Source organism: Lygodium microphyllum, chromosome 5 (assembly GCF_053477565.2).
Source record: "Lygodium microphyllum isolate KBCC chromosome 5, Lygodium_microphyllum_v1.1.10, whole genome shotgun sequence".
Lineage (NCBI taxonomy): Eukaryota > Viridiplantae > Streptophyta > Polypodiopsida > Schizaeales > Lygodiaceae > Lygodium > Lygodium microphyllum.
In genome coordinates this window covers 29956657-29971125 of record NC_141139.1, presented here as the reverse complement: position 1 = coordinate 29971125, position 14469 = coordinate 29956657, and positions in this window count along the sequence as shown.

The window sequence follows — 14469 nt, the reverse complement described above, 5'->3', positions numbered from 1 at the left end:
GGACTATCATGGACATTAATGGCTACTGGAAATCAGTCCCAAAACATGGCAAATAAAAACTCGCAACCCGCAAAGAACGGTAATTTTATTTTTACAAAGGAAATTGATGTTTTATGCAATTTGCTTCATGAATATTAGTTCCCATGGGCTGATTATGCATTATGATATTGTTTGCTATGATTTTGATCAGTTTATGCTCAGAAAATCAGAAAATTATAAGTGTTATGCTGAAATTAATGGTATAAAACCCGTAAAACATACGTTTAAGAGGCAAAATGGAGGTTTTTTGCACAATAAAGGGGAAACATGAGATATAACATCAATAAAACCGGAAATTTTGCTGTCAAAGAACCTAAGGGCCACATCCCATAATAAATTTCAATTTCTAGTCATTTTTATTGAAAATAATAAAGTAAAAATGCCTAAAAATTGTGGAAAATGGGTTTTAAATGGGAGAAATTAGGAAACGATAAAGAGAAAATTTCAGAAAATCACATAAGTGTTTGTGCAATGTATAATGAAGGTAGAGCACGAGGTTAGCCTCGGTTTACCCTCATTTCTATGTTTTTGTTCGTATTTATTGCTTTCTCTACAAAGAAATACACATAAAACGACTCTTACACCTATCAACGATTGCAAAACATTAAACGGTAGGGTGAGAGGGGAGTTTGAGTGTCAAAGTACAATCTTAAATCTGATTTATTTGTTGCATCATGGCTATAGAACGTTGTTTTAAAATAAAGGAAAAGGTAGCATGAGCGTAAGGCTCGGTGTCTCTCCTCGTTTCAATACATAAACGTTAGCATGGAAATCATGAAAAGATTGGTTTCGCACGATACACAAGCTGATTTTCTATTGTTTGTGCACTAAACCATTCACATTATGCACTATGCATGGTTCATGGTATCGGAAGGAAAATCTCCTGGACTGCATAGCAATTGTTTTCTTAGGACTTTGACCCACGATTGAGAGTGTGAGGGTATCCCTTGTCGTAGGGTAGAGGGTCGATTTCCTAAGGGACTGTGAAGTGAGGAAGCATGGTATATCTCCTGGAAATACGAGAAATATAAAAGATAGGAGTTTATGCTCGTTTGTGTTATATGTTTAGCAACGCATCAAAGGGCCAATCCCTGAGATGTAGGAGAGCTGCAGTGGGCCTCCAACTATTAGTCAGTGGAGTGCCTCTTATGTGTATGTGATCAAGGCGTTATGCCTAAGTACTTTGGGATCTCCCTCTGAGGAGTTTTAGGGAAGTGTTGGGCTATAAACTATAAACGCATGAGTTAAGCTTTAGGGCGGTTTGTCCTTCAGCCTTATATTGACACTCTTGGTTCACGAGGCCGTGAGGGTGTTTGTGTATGAGCATGAGGTCCGGCTAGTGCTATAGCCAGTGCCGGCCCATTTCAGGTCCCATCACTGTCCCTGTTAGGGTTTCATGAGAGAGGGAATTCCACCAGGTCTAGCATGGCAGAAGAAAACAGAAGTAGTGAACAGCATCAAGCAGGCCATTACCATGGCAATTGTACAAAGAATTGCGTCAATTGTACAGAATTTTGCTGTAAACCTACTATTGGGTGTCAAGAAACTATAGGTTCTAACACAATTACTAGGACGACTGCAACTTTGTCCAACTGGTCCAGTGTTGCGAGATTACATGATCAACCGCATTGCAATAGCACGAGTGATCCTGAAGAGAATTGGCCCCTCTTGGTGCAGTTGAAGGCTAGTCATCTCGTAATTAACAAGAAGGCATATTATGCATACCCATGTACATCCACTCATAATAGCGGATGTGTTCAATATGACCTGAATCCCTCCAAATCTTGCTGTGACGATCAGGCTCGTATCCTTGAGCAGTAGTATTGGCCATCGTTGACAGAATCATCCATCATCAACAGCACCAGCAACTTCAACAAAAATTCTCAGCCTCTCAAGAGAGGTCTAATCGATATTGTGTACAACCATCTAATGTACCGTAGAAATTTGCATCCTCGCACCATCAACAACATAATGTAACGATGATGCTAAACCTGCCACATAACAGTAAAACAGAGCAGCTACACATGCCTCCAGTGTTGCTCATGCTCGACAAGGATTTCATAGTCACCTCTCCCTTGAAGCAGAACATGCTTCTAACTTTGGCTCTGATATCAATGTAATGAAGGGATCTTAGCCTAAGACTAAATTAGCCTATTCAAGCCTAGAATCAAATAGAAATGACAAGAAATTGACAAGAAACCATAGCTATAACTATTATTAACTAGGAAATGAATATGGTTACAAGGAAAGAAACAAACCAAACTTCTTGCTCCAAAATAGAATGTGTTACCCATTTAGTGGCTGTCCTCATATTTATAACTATAGCTAAACCTAGCCAAACTATGGCTAAACCTAATCTTGAGGTTACATTTACATATGTCAGCCCATTTTATGGTTGTGGTTATTATGTCCAAATTACATGCCAAAATTTCCTACGTGACACAATCCATGTGGCGTCTTCTCTTGGAAAGTCCTTCCACTGGATGAGGTACTCCTTGATCTCCTTTCTCGAATTTCAAGGATTCTAGCTGGCCAGAGAACAAGGACTCCTTGTCTTGGCATTGCAACTTGTTGATCATCGAGTACATGGCTAGGATTGGATACATATTTCTTTAGTAGGATAACATGAAATACATTGTGAACCTTTACGCTCTCAGGGAGTTGGAGTTTGTAGGCATTGGGCCCTAGGCATTTGAATATCATGTAGGGACCGCAATACTTTGGACTAAGTTTTTTAAATTCCCCCAATGACAAGGAACTCCTCTTGGGCAGTACATGAATAAAAACCATGTCTCCCTCATTGAAGAGTCACTTTTGTCTATTTAGATCCTCATAGGCTTTCTGCCTATCCTTGGCGGCTCTAATGTCTTGTCTAATGGCCTTAACTTGCTCATCCATTTTCTTGAGCATTTCCTTAGAAGCTTCTACCCTTAAATTAGTATCTGAAAAGTTCATTGGAGTACTAAAATCATGCCCATACAATGCTTGAAAATGTGTCATTTGAATGCTTTGTTGGTAGGAAGCATTGTAAGCAAACTCAACTAATGGTAGATACTGGATCCATTTCCTAGGTTTGTGACAACAATAAGCTCTAAGGATATCTTCAATGACTTGGTTGACCCTCTTTGTTTGGCTCTCAATTTGGGGGTGATAGGCTATGTTGAAACAGAGTTGAGTCCCAATGGCCCCGAATATCCCCCTCCAGAAGTGAGATGTGAAGAGGGAGTCGTGGTCATTAACGATCCTTCTAGGCAACCCGTGGAGTCTGAATGTCTCCTTGATGAACAATCTAGCAATATCTGAAGCTTTATAATTTGTCTTGATTGGAATGAGGTGTGCACCCTTGGTGAGCATATCTACTATAACCATAATTGAGTTGTAGCCTCCCTGTACTGAGGGTAACCCAACAACAAAGTCCATGCTAATAAATTCCCACTTCATTTGGGGGATGTCAAGAGGTTGGAGCTTCCCATGAATCTTGACATGTTCTACCTTTAATGCGCTGGCAAGACAAACATTCTGTGACATATTTGAGCATCTCTCCCTTAAGCCTTCCCCGATGAAAGCTCTTCTTCACCGTGTTGAGGGTCTTTACATATCCAGGATGGCCTGAAAAGGGGAATTCATGTGCTTTCCAAAGTATTCTCTGTTTGAGTTTCTTGCTTGAGGGTATGCATAATCTTGCCCTAAAATAGACAAATCCCTCATTGACAGAGAATTCTTGATATTTGACCTTGATTATCGGGTTTTGGTCCTTTTTCAAAATTTTCTTTATCATCTCCAGATAATCTGGATCATAGCTAGCTTCTTCCTTGGCTAGTTCAAGGATAGGGTTGCTAGGCATTGACACCATAGTTGCCAATGATTCGGCAATTGAGGGTTTCTCCATGATGATAGGGGAGTTGAGGAATGCCTTGCGATTTAGGGCATCAGCGACCACATTCTCTTTACTATGTTGATACCGGATCTCAAAATCATACTCCTACAAAACATCTATCCAATGATGTGGCCTCATGTTGAGGTCGGTTTGGGTGAAGATCCATTTAAGGCTCTTATAGTCCGTGACCAAAGAAAACCTGTTACCAAGCAAGTAATGTCACCAAATTTTGAGGGCATGAATCAGTACTAGTAGCTCCAGGTCATGGGTGGGATAATTCATTTCATGGGTTTTTAGCTTCCGCAAGGAATAGGCTATAGGATGACCTTCTTGCATTAGTACACAGCCCAATGGAAGTGTGCTAGCATCCGTGACAACTTCGAATTCCTTGCTTAAGTCAGGGAGATTCAGAATTGGTGCTGTCACCAAGAGTTGATCAAAACTTGCTTGTTCAGAGGGCATCCACACTATGGCAACTTGCTTTTTCAGCAGATTGCTCATTAACTACATGTGTTACATGTATGGCATTTAGAGCAATTTGCCCTTGCTGCCCAGTCACATCTTTAGCCTGATTTTCAACATATGCATCATCTTCTTGCTGCCCATGACTGATATGTCATTGCCCAACATATACATCTTCTTGTTGCCCATGATTGTTATGTCCTTGCCCAACATATACATCTTCCATTGGGTCTTCCAAGACAAGGGTTGTAGCAAAATATTTATTCCTATAATAATCCTCATGATGAGGTGACCAATGCTCATTACACTTGTAGCATATCAGCTACCTTTGCATTTCCTTCAATTATTGATGAGGAATAAGCTTAATGCCATGAGAAGTATGGAACTCAAGAACAACTGATACATTAATATGCTTTGCCTTGCATACATTGTCATGCCCAAGAGTATTCTTCTCATTGCATTTATAACATAGGCTCTTGGAAGTTATGCTGTCCAAGATACAACTTGACAAGTAAATGCCATGTACACCACTGAATGAAAATTGATGGACATTTTCCCCATCTATCAAATGATAACCATAACCATGAGCTTGTTGTCCACGGTTTACTGCATAAGGCTGCACATAAGCATTTCCAATCCTTTGTGGCTGATGATAAAACACTCGTGGCTGAGAAGAAGAAGTATCCATAACATAGGCATGCTCATATAATTCTTGTCTATGCATAGGAACCTGAATTTTTGTAGGAGCATTTGATTGCAGCTACTTCCCACTCATTGGGTGAAGACTGGATTGATTTGAATGGAGGCTTTTCCCAAATGGTTGATCATAAACATGACTATGCTTAACATGTTGTTGCTGCCCAAAAGAATTAGGGTCTGAATTGGCATAATCATCATGATCATAACCATAAAAAGAATGTTGCTTATCATAACTATGCCCATACATTCCCGACTGTTCAAGACCTCAAGCTGGACGTGCATAAATTTTCAAATCGCAAATCGTCGGACAAGGAGGAAGTTGAAAGCCGGTGGGCACCATAGACTGAGTGGAAGTGTGAAAGTGACTTGGGGGGTGGGGGGGGCTTCTTTTTTTCCTTGAAAAAAAAAAGAGGGGGCCACCCTGTTCGTGGCGACAATGTTTGAAAGAGGGGTGGTGGGAGGCTGAAAACAAGTGGCCAATCTAATCATTGCCATGGATTTTCAAAAACTTTCACTCTCCATCACTTGTTTCTGTGCCGCATATAATGGCTATTTGGATGGAGATCTCAAAAAATTAGTCTTTTTCTCTCCTCTCTCTCTCTCTCCTCTAAGAGGCAATTCAAGCAGGTGGATTGGTGTAGCATGCTGAGAATCGATGATCCATGCTATGTAGAGACCAATGGCGGATCCAATGGCCATCCACCCATTCAATTTTCATGACTCGAAAAAACACGCAATTTAACGGTATATCTATTTTATGAAGAAAATTTGCTTATTTTTTATCATTTATGATTCAAATGAAGTGCATACGGAATGAACATTTGTATGAAACTTTTTTGACATGTCTTTGAGGGCTAAAGTGATAATATGAAGAACCCATGATTTAATATGGTCATTCTTAAGTATAAAAGACCCGAAATGCGGTTTTTAGGTGGAAAAATAGGGGTTTTTGTCGTTTCAGGTGGGAGAATTGTGTTCTTATGGAAAAAAATGAAAGATAATGTTGGATCTCAGTGATCCTCGTCTGATTGGATCACAAAATTAGAAAATAATAGTAATTTGTAAATCAATAAAGAAATATTAAGAAAAATGGAGAAAATAAGATTTATGCATTCAAAAATTTTGAAAAATTATACATGTGTTCATGGATGTACAATGGGGCTGAGGCATGAGATTTAGCCTCATTTTAGCCCTAATTCCATGTTATAGTGCATGATTTATTGCTTTTCGAATAAGAAAATGACATTAAAGTACTCTCTAAACCTACCACCACATGCACAACACTTAATCGTAGGGAGAGGGGGATTTATAAGTGCAGAATATAGGTTGAAATCTAATTTATCTTATGCACTTTACATATAGAATAGGTTTGGTTTGAAAGCTAAAAGGGTTTAGTAGCACGAGTGTACTCGGTTCTATCCCTATGCAATCCCCCCAAGTCCCACTCTCAAATATGGGGTTAAGATTTAGCCACTTGGTCAAATCTTTACTCCTTATTTGAAAGTGGAACTTGGAAGATTCCCAAATTCTCTAATATGGTATTTTTAAAATTTGTGGAACTTAGGCTAGATTCTTTTCACCTCCTTTCTTTCATAAAGTTTTGAATGAGCTAGGACTCTTCAACTACATCAATGGTGGTGGTTCTAATACATCTAATCTAGCTACATGTATCCTTTGGACGAAGGTTGATCAAGGAACATTATGCAAGGATCCTAATACAAATTACCATCGAATTCTCACCACAAATGTGTCACGTGTGTCTTCTATGCCTTAAGTCTCTTTCAACCAATATAATAAGTCCAATCCCTCTTACCACCATCATCCAAACACAAAGTAAAATGGGAGATTCTAGTTTGATGTCACAATACCACCTTAAGGGCCTTACACTGGTGAGAGAAAGGTGGAATAATGGCAATACTACCATGAATGAATGCCTCAAGGGCCTCACAAAAAGGTAGGTAGAGTGCCTCTAGTGGGAGAGTTGAAAGCAATGGCCTCAAGCGGGAAAGTAGTAAGCTATATGCCTCGAGGGATTATAGCACAACAATATTTTAAAAAAAAGAAAAGATAAAACAATATAAATGATAATACAAATCAACACAACAAAAACAAATATAAATATAAATAGATGTGACAAGAATATCCTCTAAGATATGGATGGTTATGGCTCTTAAATTTTGATGAGTATGCTCATTCATTGTTTAATCATCTTAGTTTGTAGTGATGGTTGGCTGCTACAGCTTTTAGGCTATTCAAACCCTCTTGGGACCTCATCTAGCCCTCCCTTTTCTATCTACATAGTTCTCAAACCATAAGCTTTTGTCTTGCCTTCATCAAATATACATTGTGATCTTTAAATAGAGCTGTCTTCTCTTCATGAAGTTCTAACCCTGCAAACAACAGCACATGTCAAGTTTCACCATTTTGACTTGGAGATCAATGGCCAATGATTGCATAGAGCACAAGGTTTTATTGAGAAATGGAGAGGTTCTTATGAGTGAATACTACCTATAGAATCTACACAAAAATTCCGGGGGTTGCAAACCATCATAGAAAATGAAGGTGGATCACACAAGGTCAATGTCTCTAAGATGGGATCATGATGGGCATGCACACTACTTGATTGGTAGTACATTATCGACCACCTACTCTATCATGCACTCAAATGACTTTGTGGATGTGTTTGATAGTATTGAATCAATAGAAGATGAGATTGACAACTACATTGATTATACTCTTGGTTGTAGCAAATCAACTCCAGTGCTCCTCCAGTGTGTCTTGACATACCCTTAGATGATAATAAGGATGCTAACGATGTTTCAATTTCAACATGCGCATACAATGATAGAGGTGTCCACATGGAGCTACATGATACAAATATTGAGGAGGAGCTACGTGTCACTATTGTTGAGGAGGAGCTATGTGAAGGAAACTCCAAGATAACATGTTAAAAGGTTGTTAGTTGTACAACCATCTATAGATGCATGATCTGTTATGTGTTGCCACTAGATCCTACAATGACACATTTGGTGATCCATGTTGGGGACGATGCTCACAATGTTCAATAAGGCACCAAAAGGGTAACCCTTGAAAAGGTGTGGAGTCTTGTTAGCATAGTTCTAAAGATGTAGAGACTTGTTAGGATAGTCCTAAAGATCGAAAAGGGGGCTCACGAAAAATATAAATGTTTTTTGAATTTTTGACAAAAGAAGACGAATCGAAGACGAGATATTGTACTCTTTTTGGGTGATGCAAAAGTGTGAAATATTTTCTTATATAGTGATTATTTAGTATAGTCAATTCCTCTATTTTGGATAGTGTATGTGTCATTGGGAGTTTCCAAACAGTGATGCATTCATGATATATCATATATGTTCATGTTAAAAAGGGGTAGTAACATGTAGCATGACCTTTATGTAGTGAAATATAATGTCGATGTCATTTGTACACAAAATCTAAGGCTATTTGAAAAAGCTCAAAAAATTAGTTTCAATTGCAAAAGCACGAAATTGCAAGCTCACAAAAATAACGTGCTCCAATTGATAGAGTAGTGTAAGTAAAGCTCAATACAAAGCCATTCAAGATGCATACATAACTGACAACACCATGACAAAGATAGGTGCCTGCCCAAGAGTAGGGTTAGATCAGCCCACTAAGCATGAAATGCATACATGAAGCATAGAGAGAGCAGATACATGTCAATGTCCCACAATCTCAAGCTCAACTACAAAGTGAAAGCTCCATGTAAATCCAAATAGGCCAAAATCTCCCACTGGAAGGAAAGCCAGATGCAGACGAAGAAAGTAATGCTCAAATACATCAAGTACATATCATCAGACATCCGACATCCAAGTAGGATACATCTAGAGTATAAATCCCAAAGTAGCTCAAGCCCATAAAGCATAAAGCACTCAAGCTTCAAAGGTCCAGTTTAGCTGGCAACCAAATAGAGTGTCAACATCTCGAAAATCTTTAAACGCAATCATGGATGAAGCCCCAAATGTTAGTCAGACATAGACATTCCAAGTAGCATCCATTTCTAACATAAGCATCAAAGCATGAAAGACTAGATGTCAAGCATAGACAATAGGTATAAACTGTCACAAAGAATGCCAATTGTAGTCTAATGCCAATTAATGTAGACCAAAACAAAGCTTAATCATTGCTCAAAAGCATTATGAAACCAAAACAAAGCAGTTTCCAACCTCCATATATATATGTATGGTCAAATGAGTCACCCAAGAAGCACCCATAAGCAATAGGTAGAGCATACATTGACCAAATAGGCTTCAGCCCTAGTTATTACAGTAGTGAATTCACTATCAAAACTAAGTAAATCCATTCTCAAATTAACCTCAAAGCCACCTCAAATCATGGGCATATGATATACCAGTATATTAGCATCAATGGTACACATCAGTAGTACATATAGAACACTCGAATCATAGCCAAGAGCAATAGGCATATAAAATCCTTGTTAAAAGAAGTTCAGCCCTATTGTATATAGCAGTGAATACATTATCAAACCAAGCTATTTTAGTACCAAAATTAGCTCCAAATCCAACCAATAATACTATCAATGCAGTAATACATGGGCGGCTAAGCAGAGGCACCTTTACCCCCAACAATGAAGACACTCAAATGCTTATGTTGATATGTCAATGACAATGGGGATCATAGCTTTAAAAAATGGTTATGATGGCAATCACTTGCTTATGTTGGTAGTGGTGGAAAGCATATGCTCGTGTTGGCGATGTATTTAACCATGTTGGAAATGGTTGATTCATCTTGGTAGTGATTCAATCCACATAGTGATTTGCACGACACTATTCACTCACTACAGTCATTAAGATGGGTGGTATGGGTCTTTGATCACTTTCCATTGATCATAAATTGGTGTCTTTATATCTTACTGAGTGCCCTTAGCTCTATCAGTGAGTCTAGAAGGTTAAACAAGGTCAAAGTTAGATCTATAGGTCTATTATAAGTTCATCTAGATAGGGATAGGTTTTGGACAGTTTCAGTCAACCAACTTTGGGTTGTTATAACTTTTTCTATCCTAATTAGAAATTTAGTCTTAAGTGTGTTTTCGAAGAGGGAAAAGTAAGCTTTGATTTTAATCAAGCAATTCATTAGTAGGAGCTTTCTAGCAAAAGTTATGGTTGATTTAGTGATTGTAGGTATTGCAAGATTGCACTCTCCAAAGGCAAGAAAACATAGTATTATGAGTCTTATCAAAGAGATTGATTCTAGCAAGTTGGATGCTCCTTTGGTAGACATAATGGGTACTTTGGCACATGCATTTATGACTTTTGATGACCCTAAAATGGCAGTAGAGGTGGTAAATGGGGTTATGATAGAGTAAGTACTTATCTACAAGTTAAAACCTCATGTTTCTTAGTTGGTTTTGCAAGGTGTCATGTAGGCTCTTATCAATCTTTGTGATAACACTATTTTACATGGATGTATATGTAATGTGGAAGCCAAAATAATGCTGGTTGGACTACTAATCATGGTTAACCTAAAGGTTCAAGCTAATTTATTGGCATCATTGAAGTATTTTTGCAACAGTGATACTACCCTTTTACAACCTTTTCAAGGCAAGGATGTATTGCTTGTATCATTGCTTAATCATCCGTATCAGCAAAATAGTTAGAATATATAGTGGTATTGCTTTCCACTCTCATTGTAGAGATTGATGCTAATCAGTAGGCCATGATAATTTGTATACCTCCATTGGTTAAGAAGCAGTCACATGGGCTTTGTTGGAAGGTTAATTAGCATGGTGAATTGCAAATGTAGGTATGAATTCATTGGTCAAGCTTCTTGAGAGAGGTTGCACCAAGACCAAGGAATACATTGCTTTCATATTGCTTCGACTTTGTACCTACAATGAGGATCTTTGTGCTTGGGTGGACATGGCAATTAACCTTTTGCTAAAGAGGGTTAATTAGTATGGTGAATTGCAAATGTAGGTATGAATTCATTGGTCAAGCTTCTTGAGAGAGGTTGCACCAAGACCAAGGAATACATTGCTTTCATATTGCTTTGACTTTGTACCTACAATGAGGATCTTTGTGCTTGGGTGGAGATGGCAATTAACCTTTTGCTAAAGAGGGTTGAATTGAAAAAGAAAATACTTGTATTGATTGCCACTTGGTGCAATCATAAGGGTAAAATTTAGCCTTCTCTACAAGATGTGGTCATTTACTTGGAGCATTATGATCTTGATTGCATTTCTAAACGTGAAGTAGTAGATCATGGACATCATGTAAACTTGGTACAATGTTATGATGGAGAGGATTACTCTAATGGTCTTGGACAACATGTCAATGGGATTCAAACAAATGTAATATACTGAATTCTTTGCTTTTCAAGGTAGTGATGATGATGCAGTGGACAATTAGCAATATGATGGACAAGAATATGAAGAACAAGAAGATCAACAAGATGACTAGCAAGAAGATGATCTAGGAGAGGACAATGCATATGCATATGAGGATAGTGAGCAACTTTATGGACCACTTGTGGAGGGATATGGAAATGATGAAAATGAAGTTTTTTAAGTCTTTGATCACTCTTTTAATGGATTAGTTGAGGATATGCATTAGCTCATGCTTAACCAAGGTCTACACTAACCACAAGAAGAGAGGTATACATATGATTATGATTATGAAGACTTTGGTAATGAATATAATGATTGATATATTGATAATGAGGATACACATAAGATTCATAATGGTTATAATTTGATAGATGATGGATATGTGGATACTTCTTCCTACCCATTTAATCTAAGTGGTCAAGATTATGAGTTTGATGATAATTTTATTACTCTAGATCATTATTATGATGGCATACCTTTTGATCCAAGAGGTTATGGGATGGATTTTGCACCTTTATTAGAAAAACATTCATATTAGGATCAAAATATCTATCTTTAAGAGGTCTACTTAGCTAAAAACTAATCATTTTAGCCCCTATTCTAATGTAGATAGTTTGCAAATAACTTAGTGTTTTGGCTCAACTTTAATTTGGATTTGATTATTATAGAGGAGAAACACCTAAACGAATTGAAAGTATGTCCCATGAGATTTCTTTTTATCCATAGCACACTTGATTTGGATAATCTCATCAAAAGATATCTTAGTTTTACTACAATAGGGTATGTAGTAGACATCATGTTGTCTATTGTTTGTAGGTGTCTTTTCTTGGAATTATGGTGGTCTAGTTCTCAATCTTATCATCAAGAATGGATGCACATATGGTTTGTTTGGTTTTTCCACTTCTGATTCGATCCATTACTTGGTACACATTAGTGATTTTCCTATTTTTGTAGCCAATTGTAATAGAGTAATACTTTGACTTCCCTTACATTTAGCCATTATAAACAGTCCTAGCATGTTTTTTAGGACAAATTTTTTTGATTGGGGATGGAATGTAAAGGATGGGAAATAAGGTACATAGGGTGCAATTATAATAGATGGAAGTACCAATCATTTTGTACCCAGTTTTTGATATAGTACAAGTCTTTTCTTACTTCATCTCTCTCCTCTAGCTTTCATGGTTGACATCTTCCTTCATTTCCTATGTTTCTCTATCTTCCTCTAGTGTTTTTCCCACTTCCCTCTTTCTCTCTATACTTGTAATCTTTCTCTCTCCTAGTTTACTTCACGACACTAGGATGGCCTAAATTCTCCATGTTGATAATGTGGATCTACATATAATAATCTAAAAGTTTATCTAATGTAGACGGCTATGGCAACTCCTCATGGAGAGTCCATATGATGTGCCTTTTTTTTTCCATGCTTTTGGACTCTCTAGCTATCTGCCACATTGTGCTTGTATGTAGCTTATTCATCCTAGTGATGACTCTCTTTCCTTCTTTCTTCATGATTGATTAGATACCATGTATGGTCATGGATCATGTATGAGAAGTTGAGAGGTGTCAGAGTATCCAAATATAGATCCTCTCCATCTAGATGAGAGAGAGAGAGAGAGAGAGAGAGAGAGAGAGAGAGAGAGAGAGAGAGAGAGAGAGAGAGAGAGAGAGAGAGAGAGAGAGAGAGAGAGAGAGAGAGAGCCTTAGGTTGAGCCCATAGTCTAATGTCCAAAACACCCTTATATGCATACACACACTTGAAAGCCAATGTCCAGAAAACCTGAGGCCCTCCATGTAACACAGAGAGAGAGAGAGAGAGAGAGAGAGAGAGAGAGAGAGAGAGAGAGAGAGAGAGAGAGAGAGAGAGAGAGAGAGAGAGAGAGAGAGAGACAGCTAAGAGAGAGGAAGATGAAAAAAAGAGACATGTAGGCAAATAGGTAACCCTAACTCGAGCCCTCCCTCCAATGTCCAACGCACACATATATGCACACGCACATTTGGAACCCCAAAAGAAAACATTCCCTAATGGAAACCTCAAGCATGCTATATGAATCAAAATCTTGGGGTCCCACATAAAACCATAACCTTCCTATTGCACTCTAATGTCTAACACACACGTGTGAGTACATACTTGGAAACCCTCAAAGAAGAAACCTTGTGCCATTAAACCTCTATAGAGAGAGAAAAGGGACTTGAGGAGAAAGAACATGATCTTTAACTATTAGATGATTGCCACATTCTTTGAGCTTCAGTAAATGTATCTGAGTACCCTCATTTTGGGAAGGTCCTCCATGAACTCCCTAAAGCTGTAACATAAGGTTAAGGGTGACCAAATAAACCAGCCAGAACTTGAATATGCAGATTGAGCGAGTAATACCTACATGTGTCATGGCTCTAAGTCTTTGGTTAAAAGACAATGAACCCTTGTACACATTGTCTACTTGACTAACACAACACATGCATGTACACTTCATGTGGAAGGGCTCTTGGATGAGGAACATCAAGCCTTCTTACACACACACACACACACACACACACTCACACTCACACACACACACACACACTCTCTCTCTCTCTCTCTCTCTCTCTCTCTCTCTCTCTCTCTCTCTCTCTCTCTCTCTCTCTCTCTCTCTCTCTCTCTCTCTCTCTCTCTCTCTCTCTCTCTCTCTCTTTGTGCATGTATGCACAGATGCACGTGTGTGTATGTATGTGTGTGCGTGTGCTTGTGTATTGCATATGCATATTTGGGCCTTTGGATGGGGAACATCAAATCATCTTCCCCATTTTTCACTGGTGCATATACCATTGTTGTTAATGAGTGGCTAACAAAGAATACCTTCTTTGCACATGAATTACTACTCTAGTAACTTTATCTTTGGGAGCAACTTATGTGATTGAGAAAGAGAAGCTCCAACCATGTTTTCAAGTGGTCAAGTTTAATGCTAACTAGATAAGCAAGTTACCCTCTCCTAATGATGTCACTTACATGGGACCTACATGTTCGCCAAAC